Below are 22,418 nucleotides of genomic sequence, written 5' to 3' on the forward strand. Positions count from 1 at the left end.
GTTGACAGAGCAAGACTCCGTCTCAAAAAAAAAAAAAAAAAAAAAAAGAAATGGCATTTTAAATAACATTTAGGCTTCTAATCTGGTAATACGATGAATCACTTCCATTTATTTAGGTTTCCTTTAATTTCTTTCAACTATAGTTTTTAGTGTACAGGTATTTTTGATACCATGTAAAATATGTTTTATAAATTTAAATTCGTATTGTTTTTTGTCTATACAGAAAATTACACTTGATTTTTAAATTGAATTCTGTATCTTGCAAACTTGATACTCTCACTTATTAGGTCTACTTGTTCTACAAACTTGTTTGTGGATTGTTGAGGATTTGCCACATAAACACATTATCTATGAATAAAGTTTTAGTTTCTCCTTCTCATCTAGATACTATTTATTTTTGCCTCATCACATTAAATAGAATCTCTAGTTCAATTTTGAAGAGACACTGGATTTTTATCAAATGTTTGTTCTATAGTATTGAGATGATAATATGATATTATCTTTTTGTTTTGTTAATATGGAAAACTACATTGATTTTTTTAAGCTTCCATTCATGAGATAAACCCAGTGGATCATGATGTGTTAGGCTTTTAAATATATTGCTGGATTCAACTTTGCTATAATTTGATTACAAATTTTTACATCCATGTGAGAGCTATTGGCCCTGACGGATTTTCTTATACTATCTTTGGTTTTGAGATCAGGGTAATGAATTCATAAATTCATTAAATTCATAAACTTCATAAATTAAGTTGGGAAGAGTTTCCTTTTCTATAGTTTTCTGGAAGCATTTATACAGAAGTGGTATTATTTATTAGTTAAATGTTTGGTAGAATTTAATAAAGCCATCTGGGCTTATAGTTTTCTTTGTGGAAGAGTTTTAAACTGCATATTCAATTTCTTTAATAGATATGTGCATATTTCTATTATGTTATCTATTTCTTGTTGAGGTAGCTTTGATAGTCTGTATCTTTGAAAGAATTTGTGTGTTACATCTAAATTGACAAATGTATTAGCTTAAAATTGTTCATATTTTCTTATTATCCTTTTAATAGGATCTGTAATGATATCCTGTCTCCCATTTTTTTGTATTAGTAATTTGTATATTCTCTCTTTATCTCATATCCAATCTGGTTAGACACTTATCAATTTTATTGATCTTGTCAAAGAACCAGCCTCGAATTTTATTGATGTGACAAAGATCTTTTATATGTGACACCAAAACCATAACCCGTAAAATAAAATTGTTAAGTTGGACTTTATAATAATTAAACAACTTTGCTCTGCCAAAGAGAATGAAAAGATGTGCAATGAACTTGGAGTAACATCTGCAAATCACATACCTGGTAGGGGACTTGTATCCAGAATATGTAAACAGCCTTCAAAACTCAACAATAAGAATATAAACAACACCATAAAAAATGGGCAAATGATCTGAACAGACACTTTACTAAAGAAGAGATATATGTCAAATGGTGCGTGTAAAGATGCTCAACATCTTTAGTCATTACGGAAAGGCAAATTAAAAGCACAGTGACATACCACTGCACACCTATTAGATTAAACTCAAAACACTGCAAACAACAAGTATTAGTAAAGATGCAGAGAAACTGCCATGTATTGCTTGTGGGAATGAAAAATATTACAGCTACCTTGAAAACTGGCCGTTTGTTACAAACTTAAAACATATACTTATCATACGCCCCAGCAGTCCCACTCTTAGGTATTTGCTCAAGTGAATTGGAAACATTTGTTCACACAAAACCTGTATGCAGATGTTTACAGAAAGATTTTAACAACAACCAATAACTGGAAACAACCTATATATCCTTCAACCAGTGAATGGATAAAAAAAAATTGTTCTGTATATACAATGGAATACTGCTCAAGCAATAAAAAGGAATAAACTACTGTTTCATACAATATTAATAAACCTTAAACAGATATTGCTAAGTGAAAGAAGCCAGACCTGAGAGGCTATATTTTATATGATTCCATTTATAGTGGACTCTTGAACAACACAGGTTTGAACTGTGTGGGTCTACTTACATGCAGATTTTCCTCCCCCTCTGCCACTCCTGAGAAAACATACCAACCCTTCCTCTTCCTCCTCTTCCTTAGCCTACACAACATGAAGATGATGAGGATAAAGACCATTATGATGATCCACTTCCACTTAATGAATAATAAATATATTTTCAGTTCCTTATGATTTTAATGTTTTTCTTAGCTTACCATATTATAAGAATACAATATATAATACATATAACATACAAAATTTGTGTTAATCAATTGTTAGTGTTATCAGTAAGGCTTCCCATCAACAGTAGCTATTAGCAGTTAAGTTTTCCAGAGGTCAAAAGTTGCATGTGAATTTGTAACTGTGTGGGGGTTGGTGTCCTTATCCCGGAGTTGCTCAAAGGTCAACTGTATTTCACTTTTAAACTGTTTATGTTTTGTTTTCCTGATCATATGAGAACTCTTGAAGGGATAAGACATGTCTGTAGTTTCTATGGCATCTAGCATAGCACCTTGCATGTAATAAGTACTCAAATAGTTACATTTTGGGGGAGCAAAAAGTTATACATGGATTTTTCAGCTGCATGGGAGAAGGGAGCTGGCACCCCTAATTGCCACGTTGTTCAAGGATCAACTGTATATGACATTCTGGAAAAGATAAACTATAGGAACAGGGTACCAATACATGGTTGCAGGGTGGGGCATGTTAACTATAAAGGAGCACAGCACAAGGGAATTTTTGAGGCGATGGAACCACTTTTTATGTTACTGTGCTGATGGATATAAGACAGTGTATTTTCACAATCCATGGAACAATACACCAACCAGCATCACTGAATTGTATTGTATGCAAATAAAAAGTAGGAGATGAAATGCAGAACTTTAGCAAATGAATCTAATTGCATTACAGATGAATCGAATTACATTACACATGAATGACTACATTGAAAGGTTAAGAAAGGAGCTGATCTAAGTAATTTTGGAAAACAGTGTTTTGATTGGATATTATAGAGCTAAAAAAAATTTATTCCACAACACAGTACTCTAGTTGGCAAATTTGTTTCACACAGAGGTACTGGCGAATGACTCTGAAACTACTTGATGTGTATACTAGGTTTGAACAAATACTTATTCTGCACACAATGCAAGCCAGGTTTCACTGATAGAGAATAGTTACAAATAATCAAAGAGGGAATGTAAGAATAAACTCTATGATTCTGGACTGGAGTTGGACGTATTAGCAGGAACTCATGTTTTGTTTTATTTTTAATTATATATAGTTAGGGAGGTACAGAAATAAATATTGATATGTATGTATAAATGAGTTAGTATATACATACATTTTCTCCTCTGTCCACTGAATGGATCTAGAAGCAGTCATACCTCAGTTATAATGAGCACATTTAGTTCATTCCTAATAAAAAGAACCAAGGTTCTCTGGAGACGCGATTGATTCCAGTGTTGTTGCAGGGTATCTTGTGATGTCAACGCTCCTTAAAAACATAAATAAATAGGCATGTAAAAAAGACACAGACATAAACAAAATGTGGTCTATACATATAATGAATATTATCAGCCTTAAAAAAGAATGTAACTCTGACACATGCTACAACATGGATGAGCCTTGAAGACATGTTGAGTGAAATAAGCCAGACACAAAAGGACAAATACTGTATGATTCCACTTACACGAGGTACCTAAGGTAATCTTGAGACAAAGTAGAATGGTGGTTGCCAAGGGCTTGGGGGAAGAGGCAATAGGAAGTTGCTGTTTAATGAACACAGAGATTCAGTCTGGGAAGATAAAGGGGTTCTAGAGATGGAAAGTGGTGATTTTTCTGCAACACTGTGAATATACTTGGTGCTATTGAGCTATACCTTAAAAATTGCTAACATGGGCCGGGGGCGGTGGCTCACGCCTGTAATCCCAGCACTTTGGGAGGCCAAGGCAGGCAGATCAAGAGGTCAGGAGATCGAGACCATTCTGGCTAACGCAGTGAAACCCCGTCTCTACTAAAAATACAAAAAAATTAGCTGAGCGTGGTGGCGGGCGCCTGTAGTCCCAGCTACTGGGGAGGCTGAGGCATGAGAATGGCGTGAACCTGGAAGGCGGAGCTTGCAGTGAGCCGAGATCACGCCACTGCACTCCACTCTGGGCAACAGAGCGAGACTCCATCTCAAAAGAAAAAAAAAATTGCTAACATGATAAATTTTATGTTATGTGTATTTTACCAAAATTTTAAAAAGTTTTACAATGCAAGTCATATGAAGACTAATTTGCAAAGATATTTTGATGAAATCCATTGCAAAATTATCCTTTTTGTATGTTTAAAATTCTGCTGAAATTAATAAATTAGACTCAAATTCCATCCTGAGAGAACAAAAAGGAGAGTAACCAACCTGAGTCACCATGACAAAAGCTGGAATAATTTAAGCAAGAAAATAAAAGTATTAGATTTTAAGTCAAAGAATAAAATAAGTATTCATGACTTCATACAAATATCAAGTATTGAATAAGTAAATAAAGAGAGAAAAGGGAAAAATTTTTCTGTATAAAAGAATTTCAATTAACAAATATAAAAGGAATGAAGAAAATAGAAAATCTCAACTAGAATACCACAGTTATGATAGCTGCAGGCAAGAACAATCAATGAATGCTAAAATTAATAAATAAAATTTTAAGGAGAAATAACATATTTGCAGAACATCAAAAGTATCTCCTCCTAAATATTGTTGATTATAAAGGGAAAGATAGTGACTTATCTTTGTCTGTTTGTGCTGCCTATAACAAAACACCTAAGACCAGGTAATTTGTAAATAATAGAGATGTATTTCTCACAGTTTTGGAGGCTGGGAAGTCCAGGATTAAGGTACAAGCATTTGGTGTCTGGTGAGAACTGCTCTCTGCTTCCAAGATGGTGTTTTGTTGCTGTATTTTCTGGAGGGGGCAAGTGCTGCATCCTCACATGGTAGAAGGGAGGGAAGGGCAGAAAGGGATGGAAGGAGTGAACTTGCCCCCTGAGCCCTTTTATAAGGTGCTAATTCTATCCACGAGGGCGGAACCTTCATGGACTAAGCACCTGCTGAAGGCCCCACCCTAAAGACTGTTGTATTAGGGATTAAGTTTCAACATGAATTTTAGAAGGGACAAAAACATTCAAACCATGGCAGTGACTTTACAGCAAAGAAACTTAGTACACAGAACTTCAGTGAGGGGATTAAGATTCATATTGCAGGTAGTGGAATATATGATGAGTGTGCTCTTGATATGATCTGAGAAGGGCACACTATCTTTGTGACAGTCTTCCCCAAAATATGTGGCCCTGATCTAACCATGAGAAAAAATCAGTTAACCTAAATTGAGGATCATTCTACAAGCTACCTGACCAGCATCCTTTAAAAGTATCAAGGTCATGAAAGACAAGGAAAGATTGAGGAGCTGTCATAGATGGAGGGAGACTAAAAGGACATAAATGTTATGTGGAATCCTGAATTAGATCCAGGAACAGAAAAAGGATATTGGTAGAAAGACTGGTGAAATCCAAATAGGGTTTGAATTAGGGTTTTGTTAGGGTATTGGTAGCAGTGTTAATTTCTTAGATGTGATACTTATACTATGGTAGAATGCTAACACTGGGGAAAGCTGGGTGAGAGATGTGTGGAAATTCTATGTACTGTCCTTGCAACTTCTCTAATGAATGCTAAAATTAATGAATAAAATTTATTTTTATTAATAAAATTAATAAGCGTAAATTATTTAAAAATAATTTTTTAAAAAGAAAAAATACTGACAATATAAGGTGAGGGCAAGTATGTGAAACAAGAGAACTGTCAACAAGAGTATAAATTCTTGCAAACACCTTGGAAATTGTTCGGTATTAACTAACAAAGGTGAAAACCTGCATATCCTATAGCTTAGCTATTGCACTTCTAAGTATATACTATACAAATTCATACCTATGTGTACCAAAGACAAGCACAAGGAAGTTCATAGCAGCATTATTTGTAAATACCAATGAATGGAAAAATCCAAATATCCATCAACGAAAGAATGAAAGAAAATAAAGTGAAATGTCTGTATACTGAAAATGAAATAACTACATACAGCAATATAATTTTGAGCAAAAGAAATTGTAGTAGGCCATTCTTGCATTGCTATAAAGATACCTGAGTCTAAGCATATGGCTCCTGCCTGTAATCCCACCACTCTGGGAGACTGAGGTGGTAGTATCCCTTGAGCCCAGGAGTTCAAGACCAGCCTGGGCAACATAGTGAGACTTTGTCTTTAAAAAAAAAAAAAAGGCTGGGCACGATGGCTCATGCCTGTAATCCCAGCACTTTGGGAGGCCAAGGCGGGTGGATTGCCTGAGGTCAGGAGTTTGAGACCATCCTGATTAACATGGTAAAACCCCATTTCTATCAAAAATACAAAAAATTCGCGGAGCATGGTGGTGTGCGCCTGTAATCCCAGCTACTCGGGAGGCTGAGGCAGAAGAATCGCTTGAACCCAGGAGGCAGAGGTTGCAGTGAGCTGAGATCACGCCATGGCACTCCAGCTTGGGCAACAAGAGTGAAACTCCCTCTCAAAAAAAAAAAAAAAAATTACCCAGGCATGGTGGTGCACTTGTAGTCCCAGCTACCTAGGAGGCTGAGGTATATGGATCGTGTGAGCCTGGGAGGTCAGAGCATCAGTGAGCCATGATTGCACCACTGCACTCCAGCCTGGGTGACAGAGCAAGACCTTGTCTCAAAAAATAATTTAAAAAATAATAAAAAAAAAAGAAAAGGAATTCTGTAGACTGAGTGATTTATAAAGAAAAGAGGTTTAATTGGCTCACAGTTCTGAAGGCTGTATAGGGAGCATGGTGCCAGCATCTGCTCAGCTTCTGGTAAGATCTAAGGAAGTTTACAGTCATGGTGGAAGGCAAAAGGGGAGCCCCAGTATCACATGATGAATGCAGGAACAAGGGGAGGGTGGAGGGTGCAGGTGCCATACATATTTAAACAACCAGATCTTTTTTTTTTTTCCAAGCTGGAGTACAGTTGCACGCTCAGCTCACTGCAACCTCCACCTGAGCTCCACGCTCAGCTCACTGAACCTCCGGGTTCAAATGATTCTCCTGCCTCAGCCTCCCTAGTAGCTGGGACTACAGGCACGCACCACCATGCCCAGCTAATTTTTGTACTTTTAGTAGAGATGGTGTTTCACCATGTTCCCAGGCTGGTCTTGAATTCCAGACCTCGTGATCAGCCCACCTCAGCCTCCCAAAGTGCTGGGATTACAGGTGTGAGCCACTGTGCCCGGCCAACAACCAGATTTTGAGAGAACTCAGTATCACAAGGACAGCACCAAGTCATGAGGAATCCACCCCCATGACCCAAACACCTCCCAATGGCCCCACCTTCCACACTGGGGATTACATTTCGACATGAGATTTGGGTGGGGACATCTAAACTATACCAGAAATCAAACACAAGGCCAAGTGCGGCAGCTCACACCTGTAATCCCAGTACCGTGGAAGGCCAAGGCAGGAGAATCATTTGAGCTCAGGAGTTCAAGACCAGTCTGGGCAACATGGCAAGACCCTGTCTCTAATTAAAAAAATAAATAAATAAATCAAACACAAAAGATTTTATACTCTTTGATTCCACTTATATAAAGTCCAAAAACAGGCAAAACTACTCTGTGGGGTTAGAAATCAGAATGGTGGTTACCTTTGGGGAGAAAGAAAGAGGTAGTAATTTGTAAAGGTCACAAGGGGATCTTGTGGAGTGCTAGTAATGTTCAGTTTTTTGTGATTAGTGGCGATTACACAGTTTTTATTATATTTATTGTAACTCAGTTGTACTCTTATGATTTGTGTACTTTTTTGTATGTATGTTATACTCTAATAAAAAGTTTTAAAAATTAAAATATAATTTAATTGGTTTTTTTTTAACCACATAACTGAGATACATTTGAAGTGCCTTGCTTACTATTAGATAGGTGCACGGCTGGAAACAGGGAAGCCACTATGGAGACAGCTGCATTAGGTCCTGAGTTGGAGTGGTGTGTGTAGGGATAGGGTAGGTGAAACATAGCAATGCCGAGAGGATACAATGGGCAGAACTTAGTGTTTGATTGAAGATGATTAAAGATTTTGGACTATCTGCTTTAAGCCATAGGGACCAAATGGATTTTTCTTATGGGAGGAGGAACACGGTAGAAGAGATATTTTTGAAAAGTTAATCTGTGTACCACTCATAGCATATGTTGCCTGCTATTATAATTATGTTAATTATAACTGATCTATTTGTAGACATGTCCCTGTTAGTAAATCACAAGCCTCTCGATGGAAGGGACCTGATTTTATGCTTCTATATCCAGGGCCTAACTCTCTGCCTCACTAAAGTAGATTTATTGCCATTTAAGTCCATAAATAGAAGACAATAAACACCACATAATGTGGAACTGTATTGGGAATGAACAAGAAAAAAAAATCTTAGAAAGTACATGAAGGAAATGATATTAAAATATGTATTGTTAATTTTTAAAACTTGTATTAAACCATATATAGAAAGATTCTTGATTAACCTAGTGAAAAATAGCTATGTCAAAACAATAGCCAGCCTCATACTCAGTGGCAAAGCAATAGAGATATTTGTAGTAAAGAAAGTAGTAAGAAAAGGAACAATTGTTAATCATCACCAATATTTACTATTATTTTGTCAATGTAGTAAGATTTAAATATAGATACAAATATTGGAGACTAAAGTATCATTGTATATAGTTTAATATGATCACCTACCTAGAAAACTTAAGAGAATTAAGCAAAAAAGATATCAGAATAAAAGATTTAAATAAATTGGCCTTCTTTCCTTCTGTTTACATAACTCATCTTTTCGTTCTAGTGAAAGTCCCTCTTCCTTCATAAGCCAATGCTGAGGAGGGTGGGAAAGGGAGCTAAAAAGAACTCGCCTCATGACTACTGTCACCATTGGATTTATCCATTTATTATCATCCATTCATTCAACAAATAATTTATAACTCTCCCTCCATGCCCCTTCCATTTCCTCCCCCCAAGGTAATTAATGTCAAGAGTGGGGTGTTTATCCTTCCTTGCCTTTCTCTATGCTCTACAAGCATATTCCAACAGTCTGGCTCTATGATACAGTTACAATGGTATATCAGGGCTGCTGGTTGCACCCAGTGTCTATTCTCTTCTTTCATAGTCATAGAATTTTTATCTGTGTATATGGCTACTGAGTTAAAGACTATATTTCTCAGCTTTCCTTGCAGATAGATGTGGTCATATGAGAAAGTTCTGCTACTGGGATTTAAACGAGTAATATGTACATATGTACAACTTCTTTTTTTTTTTTTTTTTTGAGAAGGAGTTTCGCTCTTGTTGCCAAGGCTGGAGTGCAGTGGTGCGATCTCAGCTCATTGCAACCTCCACCTGCTGGGTTCAAGTGATTCTCCTGCCTTAGCCTCCCAAGTAGCTGGGATTACAGGCAACTGCCACCACGCTTAGCTAATTTTTTGTATTTTTAGTAGAGACGGGTTTTCACCATGTTGGCCAGGCTGCTCTCGAACCCCTGACCTCAGGTGATCCACCCGTCTCGGCCTCTCAAAGTGCTGGGATTACAGCATGAGCCACTGCACCCGGCCCATATTCTTAAAAGAAAGGAAAATGCCTTCCCCTTCCCCTTTTCCCTTTTGCAATGGCTGGAATGTGCAAATGATAGTAAGAGTTGGGGCAGCCATGTTGGGTTTTGATGACAGAGCAACAAGATCAAAAGAGCATAAATCTTGAGTCCCAATACCATGGGCTCACTTATTTACCTAAATTTTTAAATTTTATTTTATGATTTTTTAAGTTCCAGGGTACATGTGCAGGATGTGCAGGTTTGTTACATATGTTTACCTAAACTTTTATATGAGAGAAAATCATACTTTTTTAAAAAATTTAAACCACTGTATATGGGCTGTTCCAATGGACTACTGTCTATGCTAAATAATACAAATGTCGAACAACATAGTGTTTCCCCCGTCTTTAAGGAGCTTGCAATCTAGCATAGAAGTTAAACAAATGATTACAATAGTATATGATAGATGCCATGATAGAGAAGGCACATGGTAAACGAAGCCATCGAGGGGCAATAAAGCCAGTCTATAGAGGACATAATGCTTTATCTAGGATATGGAGGAGAGAGAGAGTGCAAACCACTTACACCTGCTTGAAACAACTCTTCTATACTCTTCAGTGACAACATCCTCCTGAGTTGCCTCCTACTTCTGACTGATCCTACCTGGTTTTCTCTCCTGTACCAACTGGTAAATGTTGGCCCTTCTCTGGGCTCTCTGAGTCTATTCTCTTCCTGAGTAATCCCCTTCAGTCCAATGACTGTAAATAGTACCTCAATACTGATGACTGCCAAATCCAGCCCTTTCTTCTGGGCTGTGGACTCAAGTTTAATTGCCTACTTCACAGCTCCACCTGCAAGGCTCACAGGCATCTCAAACTCACTGAGTCAAATGTGAATTCTTCCTTTTTCCCTTCCAACCTGCACCTCCCACAGTCTCCTCCCTCTCAGTAAAGGTTATCACAGTCTTCCCTAGTTGCTCAAGCCAGAAGCCTGTGAGTCATTCTTAACACCTCCTTTCCCTTGCCTCCCACATGCAACATATCACCAAGTATGCTCATATACTTCCCCAAACTCTCAAATCTATCTGTCTCTCTCCATCCCAGCCACTACCACTGTGGTCCATGCCACTGTTAACCTTTCTCCTTGCTACTGGTTACAGTTACTTTTTTTTTTTTTTTTTTTTTTGAGACAGGGTCTCACTCTGTCACCCAGGTTGGGGTACAGAGGTGTAATTATGGCTCACTGCTAAGGTTGGGAGATTGACCTCTCGGGCTCTGTCAGTTTTCCTACCTTAGTCTCCCTAGTAGCTGGGACTATAGGCATGCCACCACACCTGGCTAATTTTTGTACTTTTTGAGAGATGAGGTTTGCCATGTTGCCCAGGTTAGTCTCAAACTCCTGGGTTCAAGTGATTCGCCCACCTTGGCCTCCCAAAGTGCTGGGATTACAGGCATGAGCCACTACGCCCAACACCAAAACAATCTTTACAAACACCTTACCATGTAATTCCTTTGCTGTCTCATTGGATTGTGCAACACCATGAGGCACCCTTCACATTGTATTGTACCTCCTAGCTGTGCTACCAGCCAACTTTGCTCTTCTCCTAAAACATAGTGAGACTCCACCTGTACAAAAAAAAATTAAAAATTGGCTGGGTATGGTGGTATGCACCTGTAGTCCCAGCTACCTGGGAGGCTGAGGTGTGAGGATCCCTTGAGCCCAGGAGTTTGAGGTTACAGTAAGCTATAATCACACCACTGCACTCCAGCCTGAGTGACAGAGCAAGATCCTGTCGAAAAGAAAAGAAAAGAAAAGAAAACAGATTACTTTGGTGGCAAAGTGAAAAGTTGATTGGATGAGAGAACATTTTGAGGCAGAGAGACCAGAGAAATTTTGCCATAGGCAAAGGAGAGATAACAGAGATTAGGATAGCACAGGGATGGAGAGAAGAGGACAGGTGCTAGAGATATTTGAAAAGGTGGAATCAAGAGTTTGGCATCTGACTGGGTGTCATAGACAGAGTCATGGCCCACTGTAGATGTCCATGTCTCAATCCCAGGAGCCTGTGAATATGCTTCATGGCAAAATGGACTTTGATGATGGGATTAAGATTCTTGAAAGGAGGAGTTTACGCTAGATGATGAAGGTGAACCCAATGTAATGAGGGTCAGAGTCAAAAAAGGCAATGTGAGGATTGTGGCTGAGGTAGAGTGGTGTGCTTTGAAGATGGAGGAAGGGTCCATGAGCCAAAGAATGTGAGCAGCCCCTAGAAGTGGAAAAGGTAAAAGAAATGGATTATTCTCTACAGCCTACAGAAAGAATACAGCCTTGTAGTCACCTTGGTTTTAGTTCACTAAAACCCATTTTGGACTCTTGACCTCCAGAATCATAAGATAATAAATGTGTGTTTTAATCCACAAAGTTTATGATAACTTGTTACAGCAGCAATAGGTAACTAATACACTGGGCATGGGTATAAGGGTGAAAGGAGCATTGAGAAGAAGGGCCTTGTATAACTGGGTGGATGGCTGTTTGGGACCCCAGAGTCTGGGAACCCAGAAGCAAGAGTGAGGGAGGGGCTGGGTGCAGTGGCTCACACCTGTAATCCCAGCACTTCGGAAGGCTGAAGTGGGCGGATCATTTGAGGTCAGGAGTTTGAGACCAGGTTGGCCAACACGGTGAGACCCTATCTCTACTAAAAATACAAAAATTAGCCAGGCATGGTGGCACATGCCTGTAATCCCAGCTACACAGGAGGCTGAGGTAGGAGAATCACTTGAACCCGGGAGGCAGAGGTTGCAGTGAGCTGAGATCACGCCACTGCAATCCGGCCTGGGCGACAGAGTGAGACTCCATCTTAAAACAAAAACAAAAACAAAACGAGAGAGGGAAGAACAGAAGGTAAAGAAACATTGATGTGGCACTTAGTGAGGTTGGGGTGCCTCTGACACATCCCACTGGACGACTGACCATAAGGATCTGGCCCTCAGGAGAGAAGCTGACCCCAAGAGAGGGCTTTTGGAGCATCCTCAAATATTCTGTGATTGAAGCCAAGGAGTGAGAGCATTCGCAGAAAAAAACAGAATCAGAAGAAAGGAAAGCCTAGAACAAAACCCAAGGAAAACTAAAACTCAAGTGGAGCAAAGGGGAGTGGCCAGAGAGGAAGAGGAAAACCCAAGACTTGTGGGTCACAGAAGGCAGAGGAGGGGAGAGTTTCAAGGAGGAAAATCCAACACTTACGGGGCACCAAAAGAAGAGAAGGGAAAAGTTTCAAGGAGGGGACCAGTGTCTCGTGTTCCTGACAGGAGAAAGAAATGCCTGGAGAAAGAAATGATTGAATATCTACGTCAATATTGAAAGTGGATTTAGCATAAGGCTACCATAGTTTAAGCTTCGGGGACCCTTCATAAGCTCAGGAAGGGGCCCTAGAAATTTCATATTTGTAATTGTTTTATTCTTCCTAAAGAGGGACTCAAAATTCGGAAACTTCAGGGCCTATCAAATTGTTACCAGTATGATTTCATGGTTAAGAGCTTAAAGCCTGCAGACAAAAGAAGCCTGTTTTCTCTTTCGCTGTTTAGTAACTTTGGATGGGTCACATTAACTTTCAGCCTCGGCTTTCCTCAGTTGTAAAATGGGAATAACGTTTCCTACACCTATAGGGTTATAAGGCTCAAATAGTACCTACACAGTGCCCCATACATAATCGATGTTTATAAGCGTTAGCTACGATTGTCACTCTTGTCGTTGTTGCCAGAACAAGACAATAAACTCCTTAAGAACAGGATGTGGCATCCCCCAAAGCCCATCACAGGCACACAGACATACTTGCCAAGTGAATACTCCACTTTCCCCCCTACTCTGCGTGTTTAACTAGAAATACAACTTTAATTATATTCTTAGTGCGACACACACGGTTTCACTTTTCAGCAAGATGCCAGTAGCAGCTTCCTGAAAAAGGGTGCATTCGTCTCAGTGTTCCCCCTTCTTGGTGAGCCCCGAAACTCACAGATTGTTTGTCTCCCGCACCCCGCCGGCTCCTCCTTTCCGGGTCAACCCGGGACAGACGCGGAGATAACGCACTGACCGCGTTAGCATTGTGTGTGCCACTTAAAAGGCGCTCAAGGAATAAGGGATGTTAGTACATTTTCCCCCACCTTTCCTGGCCCGCACTCATTGCCTGGGGGCTCAGCGGGAGCCGCGTGGGGGCGGGGGGTGGGGGGTGCGGTAGGGATGGAGCCTCGCCCAGTGCTTTCGCCTCTTCAGCGCGCTCCCCCGGCCCGGCTGGGTTCAGGGGTCCCTCCGGGCCGCCGGGGCGGGCTGGAGGCCGGGAGCGGGCAGTCGACGCATCCGCCGCCGCCGCAGGAGGCGGAGCGCTGCACCTGGCGGCTGGTCCTCAGCGCCCGGCCCTGAAACGGGTCCAGCCGGTAGTGAGCGGCGGCGGCGGCGACTGGGAGGCCCGGGCCGGGGAGGAGGAGGAGCCGCAGCGGGAGAGAAGGTCGCGCCGGCGGGAGCGCTGGGCCCTCCGCCTCCGTCCTCCGTGGCCCCACCCGGTCCGCATCCCTCGCCTCGCCGCGCCCCGCCCAGCCCGCCGCAGCCCCCGAGGAGCGCGCGAGCAGCCCGGGATGGTGCGCGCTGCCCCGACAGCCGCCGCCCCGGGGCCCCGAGCCGCCGCCCCGCGCTCCGGGGACAGGGTTCCCCGCGCCCCGCGCAGCTGAGCGCTGCCGCCGCCGCAGCAGGTGAGTCGGGCCTGGCTTGCGGAGAAGGGGCTCGCAGACCCGCCCTGGCCTCCCCCGCCCCGGACGGGCCCAGCCGGAGGGCGGGTAGGCACCTCAGCCGCGCACACCTGCTGCCGGGAAAGGGGCTTCGGGGCCGGGGCTCGGAGCCGAGCGTGCGCCGCTGTCTCCGCTCGGGCCTCGCTCGCCCGCCGCTCCCTCCCTCCCTCCTTCCCTCCCCCGGCTCCCGTGTCGGGTGTCATCTTTGTGGGGTGCTGGGGGAGGCTGCCGCCTGCGCCCCCAGTGCGCCCGGTGCTGGCAGCACTTCCGCAAACGTAATTGGAGTCGGGAAAACAAAGGCGCTGCCCAGGGAGCCCTCGTCGGGCGCCCACAGCTGCTGCCGCGGGTGGGGACGGGGGGTGGGCGCCGATGCCCGGATCCTCCTCCGCCCAGGCCGACCCGCGCCCTCGCCGTAAACATCCCTGGGAAAAAGGAGGAGGTGAGAACCTCCACACAGCCCCAGTGACAAGGACGTGGCCACTTGTGTGGCAGGAGGAGGAAATTGACAACGTCTGCCCTCCCAGGTTAATAAATACGGAAAAAAAATACCTCTGCTCTGCCTGCCACCATCCTAGCAGACATCCCCCACCTCGTGCTTTACTTCCACTTGGTCTGACATGTCTCTGGAGCCCTTTTGAGATACTACTGGGGGTTGCTAGTCTTCCTGGGTCATATTTATTGCCCATAGAGCAATTTTCCTGCAAATTTAGGTAAGATGGTGGAAAATTACAAACGCAACTTTCCCCGTCGTTAATCCCATCCCCACATGGACAGACAGGTGGGTTAATTACCCTTATGCATTCGCAACCACCGACGTTTCTTTTCATCCCAAAAAGATTGAATAAGCACCTCACAGAACTACTGGAACATATAATACCTTGCTTATTAGTGTGCAAAAGACTTAAAGAGTTGGGGTTCTAATCCCAACTGGTATTTAAATAGCTGTGTGTCCTTGGGCATGTCACATCTTCCTGAACCCCAGTTTTCTCACATGGAAAAGAGGATGGTTGGATATTATAGTGGCCAAAATTTCCACTAATCCTTCTAGAAGTCCATGATTTTCTAGAAATCTAACCTCTTAAGTATAGATGAATGTGAAGGGTGGGTGGACATACAGTTGACTAAAATATGTAATAAAAGGAGATGTGTACTTGGTAGGTCCTTTCCCCAAGACGTGGGCACTAGCCAGCTAAAAGTGTATGCATCTGTTTTAGCCTTGTTAAGTAAAAGAGGATAGGATCCTCCTCTTTGGGAAGCTTGGCTTTTGACACGTCAAGCTGCTAGCACAGGTGGAGGATATTGTCAGTTGTTTAGTGATAGTCACATGGCTTTTATTTATCACAAGGTGTAAGTAAAATTTAGGATTGCTTAGGGGAAGGATGGGACATTGTTAATGAGCCCAGTGCAGGATGCTCTGGGGAAATAGGAGGAGAGAGCATCACTTCAATAATGCATTAAAGCTACTAAGTAGTTGTGTATCCTTCATGTTTACAGCAGCTTATTTCTAAGGGACTTTCCATGTCTATACAAATAAATATAAAAGCGTGAAGGCAAATAAAACACAAAGACAAAAAGCAGAGTTCATAGGTATTTGGTGGTGTGGGTATTGGATCACCAATTCCGTCATATATAGTGTCTGGACTATTAACAGTATTAAGGCATTTTTTTGGGTACTTATTATGTTCAAGACACCATCTTAAACATTTAATATCTCAATCTCTGTAAGATAAATCTTTCCCCTAGTTCTGTGCATGACAAAAAGGAAGCTCAGAAGGGTTAAGCAACTTACACAAACCACATAATCAGTAAGAGGTAGAGTTAAATTTGACCTCATGTTTCTGGCTCCAAAGCCCAGGAAATTTCCACATGGTGTTCCTCCCTAATCAGAACCCATTAAGTCTCTCCACCTACGCAGATGCCTTCCTTAGCTTCGTGCCTTTGAAAATTAACTTGATTTCAATGTACATGTATTACTTATGTTAACATTTAGCCATGTAGGATAATTTATATATTTATTACGTATGTATATTAATGTGTGTATGTTTACCCTTTTGTCCTCACCAGTTATAGATTGAAGGCAGTATGAGGCTGACAGTTTTCTTTGTTTTACTTCCTTTGACAGCAAATCTTAATTTGGCAATCTCATTGTAGGGAAAGGAAGAAATACGATAAATGTGTGTCTGCTAGCTATTTTGTACATTGGCTGAAAAATCAAGATGCTGTATATTAAATGAAAAAAATGGCCGGGCAAGGTGGCTCATGCCTGTAATCCCAGCACTTTGGGAGGCCGAGGCAGGTGGATCATGAAGTCAGGAGTTCAAGACCAGCCTGGCCAAGATGGTGAAACCCCATCTGTAATAAAAATACAAAAATTAGCTGAGTGTGGTGGTGGGCGCCTGGAATCCCAGCTACTCAGGAGGCTGAGGCAGAGAATTGCTTGAACCCGGGAGGCGGAGGTTGCAGTGAGCTGAGATCGCGCCACTGCACTCCAGCCTGGGCAACAGAGCGAGATTCTATCTCAAAAAAAAGAAAAAAAAAAAAAACTAGCTTCAGAAGAAATTTATATACATTTGTTTAAACCTGCATACAGGCACACATATGCCTTTTTGTCCCCAAACAGTTGACAGTAGTTTTTTTTTTGTTTGTTTTTTTTTTGCAGACAGAGTCTTGCTCTGTCGCCAGGCTGGAGTGCAGTGGCTCGATCTTGGCCCACTGCAACCTCCGCCTCCCGGGTTCAAACTATTCTCCTGCCTCAGCCTCCCGAGTAGCTGGGATTACAGGCACATGCCACCAGGCTCAGCTAATTTTTATTTTTTTAGTAGAGACGGGGTTTCATCATGTTGGCCAGGATGGTCTCCATCTCCTGACCTTGTGATTCCCTTGCCTAGGCCTCCCAAAGTGCTGGGATTACAGGCATGAGCCACTGCGCCCAGCCGACAGTGGCTATCTTCAGGAAGTGAGACAAGATGGAGAAAAGAGGATGTTTTTGCTTTTTACCTTATAAAGTTATGTTTGGGCTTAAAATTTTGTTTTTGGAACAAGCGTGTGTTCTCTTATTATGTAAACTAAAAAGGAAAACAAAAGAAGACTAGAATTAATTGATTTTATAACAATCCAAAGTAAGATAAAATTGAATGTGCCTAAACTCTAATGTTAGGGAAGTGAAATGAGACTCAGGAGATCAAAGTGAAAGGTGGCATACTGAGAACCGGGGGGCAAAGGGTAAAGAGTCTCAGGTGACTGGCTTTTACTTTTTCTAATAGTAACTGTAGCATATTCTACAACTCCTCAGTTTTCCTCCTCAATAAGAATGCTTTGGAGCATATACAATTTATCTGCTTGATTAGGGGTGATAAGAATTTCTTTCTTCCTGGTCTTGCTAGTGGTGGCTGTCTTTGGAAGCATGACTGTTCTGTACAGAACAATCTGGTAGAAGGTAGGAGTTGGAGAAACCAGTTTACCTGCTGTGTCATCTCATGAAATTATGGCATTCTGGATGACTTTAGGTATAATTATTTTTAGTAACAATTTAGGAGCAGCAAGTTATCATAAAGTTAAACTAATCTGATGCATATGTACTTGTTAAATACACTCCTATAGTTCTATCCAATTCTATGTAAAATTAACTAAAACCACTGCTTAGAATCCTTAAAAATTAATACATTTCCCTGCCCAGACTTAGAAATCCAGAGCCATAATTCATTCAGACTTTTCAGAATCAAGAAAACACATGCTTAAACTTGGTTAATTATCATTGTGGTAGTAGGTAATCTTGAGAAAAAGGGAATTGTAAAAGTATTTTACAGAAGAGATATTCTCACAATTTTAGGTATTATCCAACATTTCATTTTAGGTTCTAATTATGTTTTAGGCAGAAGGAAATCTCCATCTTTTAATTTAGGAAACTTTGTTCAATAGGTTATCTTTAAAGGCAGAAATCAAGTGCAAAGTCCTACCCTACCTACTACAAGGCCAGTTTGGGTAAAATTTCTTCCTCAAACTCAACTAACATGGCATTTCCCTGGGCATAGCATTTTTGATTCCTGGGAAAAGCAAACAAACACATCTGATGTAAATTCTGTGTGGGGCAATGAAAACACCTTAATGCCTCCACCAAGAACATTTCCTTTGAGTTTATAATTCCTCCATGTTTAGTTATCCAACATTAGCTGTCTGTTCCCATTTACTCTACTGGCATTTTGGGGGTGAGAGGGGCTTGTGTCAGCCTGATTTGTTTTCCTAAATTCTGAATGATACGTTATCCAGTACTTAGCCCCACTTCTGGATTCAGTAACATTTGCTTTGTAGCTGTTTTTGATTGCCCACATTTGGATGATATTTATTTACTGTTTTTGCAAAATGGCATTGTCTCAAGTTGGCTAGGCAACTTTTGGAAACTACCAGAGTCATTTGTTCAGACAAGTGATGTTTGATTTGTTGGTGCAGGGGCCAAAACAGAAAAGCCAACCAAATAATAAATAATTACAAACGTGGAACACCTAAACCTTGAGCCTATATGTTAGTATGTGTCTGCTATAGTTACTGGTTGCTATGTTATGGCTTTAAAAAGAGCACACCCTCCCAAACCCCCACGTCTACTTCAGCACCAACAAAAACTACATCCCAATGTTGTATGTATTCAAAGTAGCCTCTCCCTGCCTTGATCCATTATGATGTAAATCTAGCTGAGCCACGTGTTGATGATTATGTTGAAGAGATGTGAGTGAGAGTTCTGTATTACCTTGTGACCTGGTGGTTCTGCTGCATTTTAGGATGGAGGGGTGGGGTAGAATGGGAGAGAATAGGCCAAAGATGGGAAGAAATTCAGACCCTTAAAAAACCATGTTCAAGAGATGTGGAAAAAAATTGAATTAAGGGGGGCAGAGACATCTTTCTTTGACATTTGTTGTGGGGCATGTTTTAGAATGGGAGACCAATTCAGGAAACATTTGGCAAGTACAAAACAGGAAAGGCCGACTCTGAATGACTCTGAGGAAATGTTTGGAAGCATTTTGATCTGAGACCAAGAGTGGGATGGGGGAAAGACAGGGACACTATGAATCAGCAGTGGGCAGAGTGAGCTCTGGTGTGTGGCTTTGAGGAGGATAAAAAGGAGGAACTGGTGCTGCCTGAACAAGCCCGATGTGTGGGTTAACCGCGCCAAAGGAAAGTGAGTGATGAGCCTGGACTGGTAGTTAGCAGTCTGTGTTGGTTATATAGAGAGACCTTCCTCCACAGGCAGGTACACTCCACTCTACATGGGGCCTGCTCTCTCTGAGCTCCAATAAACCAATGTACCGTGAGCCCTGCTATACTGTGGGGTGAAGAGGAGAGACATGGCAGGCAGGGCCCAGGATTCCAGGAGAAACTGAGCACTGGAGCAGTGGCAGGAGTGGGTCCCTGTGAGTCATGCTGGGAATTCTTAACTGTTCAGGGCACTTTTAGGGACAAAGTTAAGGTAGAACATACTTGGCCTCAAAGTACACAAGGTTTCTGTCATGTAGAGCAAAGGAAGAAGCCACCACACCAAACACATAAAGCAGAATCATACAAAGTGACATGCATGCTGCTGCCTATGACTTTTAAGAAGTACTGTGTTCCTGGGGCCTGTCTGGGGGGTGGGGTGGCAGGGGGAGGGAGAGCATCAGGATAAATAACTAATACATGTGGGGCTTAATACCTAGGTGATGGGTTGGTAGGTGCTGCAAAACACCATGGCACACGTTTGCCTATGTAACAAACCCGCATGTCCTGCACATGTGTCCTGGAACATAAAATAAAGAAGTGCTGTGTTCTTGATTAACATGCTCCAATCCAGCAAAGGCAAGCTTCTTTAGCTATTATGGAGTGCCTTTCTTAATTCTATTTCAAAATCATGCCTGTGTGCAGTTGTGTTTAACTAATGAACAAATATGCCCCAATTCACATTTATAAGGGAGTTTAAATAAAAGACTTTATTATCATTCTTTTGAATGAGTAAACATGACACGTTTCAGTTTTATTTTCTGTGTAATGAGGCTCCCTGTAAAAGGTGTGCATATCTTTTAAGTGTCTCAGAGTCCTTGTGACAGTCCCTTTCAATTCCGTATACTGGGAAGCACAAGGCATTAGATGAATGATCAGACCTCAGTTTAGTAACTCTAATTTTTCAAGAACTCTGGGAACAAGGACATCCCAATTGTCACTCAAATGTTTTATATTTAAAATAATTCCTTTTTAAATATGTATTTTTAAAGTGATAAATAATAATTTTTTAAAAATCCAGCCAAGTATAAGAAAAAAATTAAATAAGTCCTAATTTTACTACTTAGAGATAATCCCTGATAACATTTTGGTGTCATTTTCATCGAGTCTTTTTCTAGAATACATTTTATTTGAGCTACATAGATTTACAAATATAAACTGTACTATATCTAGAGGTTTGTGTCCTGCTCTTTCATTTAACATGATGCATTTTCCCATGTAGTTAAGTTCTATTTTCCCATGATATGGATATAAGATTTTATTTTTCTCTATAGCTTATCTACCTATTTTCACCATAACTTATTTAACTGTCCTTATTATTGATCACTTACTTTGTTTCAGTTGTGATTATTGTGAAAACTCTTGCAATAAAAATCTTTACATTTAAGTCTTTGCTTTTCAGAAAGTTTTATGTTTTTACTCTCGGTGAATGAGACAGTGCCTGTCAATTCTCATACTCACCAGCATTGAATATTTCCATTTTAAAAATTATTGGTATGGTATGTATGTTAAAGTATCTATCTTTTTTATTTTTATTTGTTTACAGACGGGGTCTCTCTCAGTTACCCAGGCCGGAGTGCAGTGGTGTGATCCTAGCTCACTGCAGCCTTGAACTCCTGGGCTCAAGTGATTCTCCTGCCTTGGCCTCCTGGGTAGCTAAAACTACAGGTGTGAACCACCATGCCTGACTCATTAAAAAAAAATTGTAGACATGGGATCTTGCTTTGTTGCCCATGCTGGTCTTGAACTCCTGGCTTCAAGCGATCCTCCCGCCTCTGTCTCCCAAAGTGCTGGGATTACAGATGTGAGCCACTGTGCTCAGCCACTTTTTCCTTCTATGGGCTAAGTAGTAAACCTTTTTCTGAAAGTAATTATATCATTAGAATTGATAGCTTATGGTAATTCTCAAGTTATCAGAACCCTAACCGCAAAATAAAACAATTTTAGATTACATATATGGGAACGTACTAAGGATATAAATTATTCTTTTAGACTATAGCACATTTAGGGGATGTAAGTAAAAATAACTATCATAGTCCAGGACTATAGGAAAATGTAGTATAAACCTTGAGATCTATATTCTGGTCTCAGTTGTAAACTCATAAAAGGTCTGAGAAAGAAGCACCCACACATTTCTGTTTAAACTGCCTTGTCTTGTGTGTAGATTGTGCTTTATTTAACCCTCTTAACTTCCTCAGTGTCTAATAGTGTTGGATAGCTCTGTAATGTGAACTGTTACTTGTTCCTCCCGCTGGGCTTGTTCTAAGACAGGAAGCTTATTTGAAAGGTAGAAGGAAATGAAGTTCTGGGGCCTGCTTCAAATTTATATTATAAATTATGCTATATTGGCACAATATTTAATCAGGAGTCTAAAACTAATAAATAGGAATCTGCTTCATGATGGCTGATAAGGTCTGAGGAACCTAAATTATAAATTTTTAATTGACATTTGATTATTTTCTTCCACAAAGTGAAAGTGAAAATCTAGTTGGTCTTTATTACTAAAGCCATCTTTATGGTTATAAGCTATTTCCTCCAACCCTTAAGAGATCAAAATAATTTGTTCCTTTTTCACCCTGTTAGCAGGTTGAAAGGAAATGTTAGAGAGGATTTCAGGTCCTTTCTTTCAGATTTATGATGTTACAAATATGAGTAAAATGTTTCTACAGAATATTTTAAGTGAATAGTTATTTCTTTCCTGGAGATAATGAATTATCATTCCAGTCCATATTACAATAGTGTGTTCTCCAGT

At 41.0% G+C, this 22,418-nt stretch overlaps 1 protein-coding gene across 4 annotated transcripts in view; it reads left to right on the forward strand.

Annotated features, from left to right (window-relative positions):
* The first annotated feature begins 14,032 nt into the window (after positions 1-14,032).
* Positions 14,033-22,418, forward strand: part of MFSD6 (major facilitator superfamily domain containing 6) — a 96,190-nt gene continuing 87,804 nt past the window's right edge. The window contains exon 1 of one of the 4 annotated variants that reach the window (XM_009237917.4): positions 14,033-14,386. The gene's annotated coding sequence lies outside the window, so the exon portion shown is untranslated. Of the gene's footprint in view, positions 14,947-22,418 lie in introns of all 4 variants that reach the window. The other 3 variants (XR_010135889.1, XM_054549001.2, XM_054549000.2) reach the window with 3 other exon arrangements.

The sequence above is a fragment of the Pongo abelii genome, chromosome 11 (genome assembly GCF_028885655.2).
Source record: "Pongo abelii isolate AG06213 chromosome 11, NHGRI_mPonAbe1-v2.0_pri, whole genome shotgun sequence".
Taxonomy (NCBI): Eukaryota; Metazoa; Chordata; class Mammalia; order Primates; family Hominidae; genus Pongo; species Pongo abelii.